The following is a 6,743-nucleotide window of genomic DNA, read 5'->3' as shown; positions in this document are numbered from 1 at the left end:
AGTTTGAGATAGGTGAGCCAAGAGATACCTGCCAATTCCTGGAGGAAACGGGATGGCATTTTGTGGAAGAAGGAAAAGGATTTATGGAAAATTTAGATCTTAATGGAGGAAGGATGCAATTCATTGCAGGCATATGTTCTTATAGATGCTTAACAATTAAAAGGAAATACTTTTACTAATGTATGTTGCTGGGCAGATTTTGTATAGACTCCTTGGTTTTCTAGCTGGATCTTGTCTTTGGGGTTTCTTAAGATGTTGGCTATTTTTTGGTCTGTGCAGAAGGCTGTCATGATGTTGTGTTTGTGAAGAATATTGCTGATTTTATCTGTAGTGCCCAGCAACATACATTGGACAAACCAATAGGAGAATAAATGCAAGCATAGCAGAACACAAGATTGCAGTAAGAAAAGAAGAAAAAACTTCATCTCTTTTCCAACACCTTAAAGCAACAGGACATGACATTGATTTTGAAGGAACCAAATTAATCTCCAAAAGTGAACACTATCACAAGAGAATAATTATGGAAGCCATAGAAATAGAAAAACTCCCCCATAACATGAATAAACGTGACAATACCTCCCGCTTACCAAACATCTGGAAACTAGCACTAGTTAATAAACGAATCCCAGCTACAAAAATTGACACCAACACATGACAGGACCTCGAACTCGGAACCAGACCAGAGCCCAAAATGCTACTTCCCACACAAACATCCACACATGACAAGACCTTGAACTCGGAACCAGACCAGGGCCCAAAATGCTACTCCCCACACAAACATCAACACATAATAAGACCTTGAACTTGGAACCAGACCAGGGCCCAAAATGCTACTTCCCACACAAACATCAACCCCATTAACCAATTAACAACACAGCCAACCAATCAGCTTGCAACAGCTAGGCCAGCAATTCAAAAAAACTCCATTAACCAATCAATATGTAGCAACACAGCCAACCAATCAGCTTGCAACAGCTAGGCCTGCAATTCAAAAAACACCCCCCCACCAGTATTTATAGAGAAACAGCAGTTAAAATCCACACTTTGCTCACATAAGAACAAAGCCAAAGCCTTATATATATATATTGTTTCAATAGAACAAATGTCTATAGAATAACAAGTTTCTATCCATTTATTGCGATTCCCTTCATTATAATCTAGAGCTCTGCCAGGGGATTATGGTGAAATCAAGCAGAGATCTATGGATGCAAAAGGCAACTTGTTGTATTCGCAAAACAACAGCAAGAAGTGAGGCAACGCAGGAGAACCATTAACAGTTCTTTTATTAACTACAAACAATTAACTGAGGTGAGCAAGCAAGCAAGCTCTAAACTGACAGCCCTTTTATATTGGAGCTGTAAACAGCTCAGCCAATAGCAGCTCCTTAATTCTCCCTCCGGCTATAGCATCGGCAGTTAACCAATCAACTGCTGGTTACTGGTCATGTGTTCTCCAGCCGAAACACAACACCCCTCCCTTCCTGGATTGCACAAGCATAATCGGCCAAGTAGGCTGGACGTCTCCTGGCTCGCTCCGACCTGCGCAATACAACCGTACCAGGTGCTGTTGATGGGACCCGCACAGGAACGTCACGAACTTCTGGGGCTTGTTCAGCCGCGCTGGATGGAAACTCATTGGACCGGTCCTGATGTGGCCTTTGAGGTAAATTGACAGCTGGTGAAGTTGTGGGTGGACTATCAGGATTGGGCATGTTTTCTGGACGGGACTCTTTACTTTGTACAGGTGGTGGCTGATTCGATGCGGCCAGATCTGTGTTGCTCGGTACATTGGATGGGGGCATGTGGCAGCGGCGCAGTTGATCCACATGGCGCCGCCACATGCGACCATCTTCCAACTGAACCCGGTATGAACGGGGGCTGGTCACTTCTTCTATTTGACCTGGTAGCCACTGCGGGTCCCCCCCAAAATGCTGGGCATACACCCAATCCCCCACTTGGAATGCGCGGGCTCCACTGGTAGAATCAGGGGGTTTCTCTGGCGAGTACTCAGGGTGCAAACGATCTAACACAGTCCTCAATTGCCGGCCCATCAGCAGTTCTGCCGGGCAGCGGTTAGTCGTGGGGCATGGAGTGGTGTGTTGTGCCAATAAGTAGGTCGCTATTTTGTCTCGCCAATCTCCGGAAACTAATTTAGCTAAGACTTCTTTAGCTGAGCGGACTGTCCTTTCAGCCAGGCCATTCGAGGCAGGACGAAATGGAGCAATAGTGGCGTGGCGAATGCCCTGCTTTGCCAGGTATGCTTGGAAGGCCGCTGAGGTTAGCTGCGGCCCATTATCTGACACTAAAACATCAGGCAAACCATGAGTGGCAAAATCTCTCTTAAGTGCATGGATCAGTGCCTCTGAGGTGGTAGAGGTCATTGAGACAACCTCGACCCACTTAGAGTAAGCGTCAACGATAATCAACAACATGTGACCTTGGATGGGGCCGGCAAAATCTATGTGGACGTGGGCCCAGGGGCTTTTTGGCATCTCCCATTCAGTGGCCACTGCCGCTGGAGGAGCTGCTCTATGGATCTGGCACCTTGGGCACCCGGCCACCCACTCAGCGATTTCCCCATCTAGCCTTGGCCACCACAGGTAACTGCGGGCTAATGCCTTCATGCGGGTGATGCCTGGGTGGCCTTCATGCAAGACATTGAGGATCCGGCCACGGAGCTCATCTGGAATTATCACTCGGGAGCCCCAGAGTAGGCAGCCTCTGATGATAGAAATTTCATGCTGCCTGACCTTGTAAGGTTGAAACTCGGAAGCCAACTGCCCAAGGGGCCACCCCCTCCTCACCCAGTTGGCCACCTGGCGGAGGGTACGGTCCTTGGAAGAGAACTTCGCCACATCTGATGCTGACACTGGAATAGCCTGGTCGTCGATAAACAGGACTGATGAGGCAGGGGCAGGGTCCTCTGCAGGAATTGGAAGGGGGCAACGGCTCAATGCGTCCGCATACCCAATAGCCTTGCCTGGCCTGTAGACCAAGGTGTATTGGTATGCCGCTAAGAACCCAACCCATCGTGTCATCCTTGGTGACAGGATGAGGGGGGTTTGACGATCCCCAGCCAGGATGCCCAAGAGTGGCTTGTGGTCGGTGACAAGCATGAATGCACGGCCGTACAAGTAATCATGAAAACGCTTGATCCCGGCCACGGCTGCCAAAGCCTCCTTATCTACCTGTCCATAGTTACGTTCTGCTGGAGACAAAGTCCTAGAAAAATAAGCAACAGGAGCTTCTGATCCATTTGGTAGAACGTGGCTCAAGACAGCTCCTATCCCATAGGGTGAAGCATCACATGCCAGGAGCAAAGGTAAGTCTGCATGGTATTGCATGAGGACACTGTCAGAGGTGAGCAGTGCCTTCACGGCCCGGAAAGCTGCGTCCTCTTTCCGTCCCCAATTCCAAGGTGTCTTGCTGTTGAGGAGGCGATGGAGAGGTTCTGACTAAAGACTGTAGCTTTATGTGGTAAGAATAAGTTATAAAAGTTAAGGAGGCCAAGGAAAGCCTGCAGTTCAGTCTTAGTCGTGGGTGTAGGAGCCTGTTGTACTGCACGTACCTTTGCGGGGGTAGGGTGCAGACCTCGCTCATCGACAAGAAAACCAAGAAATTCGACCTGGCGAACGCCCAGTATGCACTTTTCACGCTTTAGTTTAAGGCCAGCCTTCCGGAAACGGATCAAAACGGCACGGAGGCGGTGTAGCAACTCAGCCTCATCGGTGGCTGACACAAAGATGTCGTCGAAATAGGGGACGACCCCCGGCAACCCATGTAAGAGTCTCTCCATCAGGCATTGGAAAATGCCGGGGGCCACACAGATCCCGAATTGCAGCCGGTGACATTTGAAGGCACCGCGTGAGTCACGATCGCCTGCGCCCGCTGGACTCATCATCTACCTCAAGCTGCTGATAGGCCTGTGCCATGTCGAGCTTGGCGAATATGCTGCCGCGGCCCAATGAATGCAGAAGATGTTGGACCACCGGAACAGGATACGGGTTTGCCTGTAGAGCCTTGTTGAGCGTGGCCTTGTAGTCCGCGCAGATCCTTATCGATCCATCGGCCTTAATGGGGATCACTATAGGCGTCTCCCAGCGAGCATGGTCCACTGGTTGTAGTATACCTTGTGCCAATAATTTGTCAATTTCCTGATCAACTTTAGTGCGAAGGGCGAAAGGAACCCTGCGAGGCTTAAGGCGAATAGGAGCTATTGAGGGATCTAAATTTAATGAGATGGGAGACCCCTTGTATTTGCCTAATTCCTTACTGAAGACATCAGAGAATTTCTGGAAGAGATCGGAGAAGTGGTCTGACGCAAGAGCATGTATGCCTGTTATGGCCAAACCCAATGCATCGAACCACTCCAGACCTAGCAGAGAGGGGAGAATGCCATCAACAACTATTAAAGTTCTTATATTGAACTTGAAAATACCCGGAACCCAAAATGGGAATGTGATTACCTTGGTAATCACGAAGCTTTAGTCGAGCCCGATCTAATTGGTGTTTTTTAAGGGAGGGCACTAAGCGGGAAATGGTGTGCCACGCTATGATAGACACAGAAGATCCCGTGTCAATCTCCATTCTACACGGTTTATTCTCAATATGGACTGTGAGGAAAAATTTTTTCCTAAGTCCTGACCTGGCATGACTTACTCTGGTTTCCCCCTGTTCTGTGCCCCGGTGAATAGAGAAACAATCTTCCTCAATCCGTTCAGCCCTATCTCGCTGCCGTGCATCACGATTGGGTCTCACAGGGTTGAAATTAGTATGCTGTTTTGCAGGGTTGGAAATTGAGGGCAGCGTGGCCCTACAGACTCTAGCGAGGTGGCCCTTCTTGCCACAACGCCGACATTCCACGTTCTTAAATTTACACAAAGAACGGTGGTGGTTTCCTCCACAACCTAAGCATGGATTCTGTGGCTTTTTTTCCTCTGTCACCCAACCCTTCCTAGAACTCGAATTAAGACGGCTTATCTCTTCCTCCTCCTCTGAGAACTGATCAGAAACCATCTCCTGCTGATGCACTGTGGCTGGTTTAGCAGCTGCAGCAGTGCTGAAAGGCTTCCTTATTTCAGAAGCCGACTTAGCAGACAGTTCTGAGGCTTGAGCCTCATCTATTGCAGTTTGAAAAGTGATATCTGTTCTGGCCAGTAGGCGGCGCTGCAATTCGATATCCCTGATACCACAAATAAATTGATCCAGAAGGATATCCTCCAGGTCACTAAACTCACAATAAAGGGCAGCCTTCCTTAACGCTGCTGTGTATTGACTTATAGACTCTCCTCATTCTGGTACCTGTGCCTGAAGGCATGGCGCCTGGCTACTCTTGAGGGCAAGGGAGCATAATGTCCCTTCAGCTTATCTAATAACACCCCCCATGGTACATCCTGAACATTTTGAGGCGCCAACAGCGCTCGGGCTGTTTCAAACATGTCATGCCCACATATACTAAGGAATACTGCTAATTTCCTGTCATCGGGAAGTCTCTTGTAGTCATTTGCGGCCAGGAAACAATTGACCCTGTCTACAAAGCAGTCCCAGGATTCCTTCGCCTGATCGAATGGAGCGAATGTGGAAAGAGTGGCCATTGATCAAGGAGACTTGCCTGAGGTAATTTAGTCCTCAATGTCTTGTTGCCTTGGCTCTGCTCTCTGGCTAGCTCTCATGAATGGCTTTGTTCCCCTGCGATCTCCGCTAACAAAATCCCACCTTCGTCACCAGTGTTGTATTCGCAAAACAACAGCAAGAAGTGAGGCAACGCAGGAGAACCATTAACAGTTCTTTTATTAACTACAAACAATTAACTGAGGTGAGCAAGCAAGCAAGCTCTAAACTGACAGCCCTTTTATATTGGAGCTGTAAACAGCTCAGCCAATAGCAGCTCCTTAATTCTCCCGCCGGCTATAGCATCGGCAGTTAACCAATCAACTGCTGGTTACTGGTCATGTGTTCTCCAGCCGAAACACAACACAACTGGACTTAATTTGTTTTTTTCTCTGAAAATGGTTGGTTTTTCATCTAAGAAGCTTTTTCAGTTCTTGGATGAGAAGCAAAATGTTTTCAAGTAAACAACCAAGAAAGTTCAGTTGCCTTTTGGAAAAGCGCTTTTGGGACAACCATGACTTGGATGGTTAAGAATCTCCATAGCAACATTTATCTGTGGATTTTGGAGAAGGAAATCTGGGGTGGGGGAGGAATTATACTTTTCAGAAAAGCAAACTGGTTGTAGTCTCATCGAGTATTCACAAGAATATAGGTGGTTTTCCACATTCAACTTCAGAAATAGCATATGGTGGATTGGATTTACTCGCTAAACAGCCTCAGGGCTTGTTTGGCCTTGGCTTTGCACATTACATGAAATTAGCCTTTATAGTTTCCTAAACCATGGTACACGACTTAAGGGGCTGTAGGCGAACCTTTGAAACTGGCTTCTAAATCCCCCTTGAGGGCATCCTGCAGCCCCATCTGACTCTCTCGGAGTGTCAGTTACAAAAGGCGAGGATAGCGCCACTGACCAGTTAAACATCCCGAAGCCACTATGGCAGTGGTGGGTTTCAAATTTTTTTACTACCGGTTCTGTGGGCGTGGCTTGGGGGTGTGACATGGCTTGGTGGGCGTGGCTTAGTGGGCATGGCAGGGGAAGGATACGGTAAGATTTCCATTCCCATCCCACTCCAGGGGAAGGATACTGTAGAATTTCCATTCCCTCTCCAATCCAGGGGAAGGTTACTGCAAAAT

Source organism: Ahaetulla prasina, chromosome 4 (assembly GCF_028640845.1).
Source record: "Ahaetulla prasina isolate Xishuangbanna chromosome 4, ASM2864084v1, whole genome shotgun sequence".
Classification (NCBI taxonomy): Eukaryota; Metazoa; Chordata; class Lepidosauria; order Squamata; family Colubridae; genus Ahaetulla; species Ahaetulla prasina.
Note: the sequence above shows the minus strand (reverse complement) of the source record.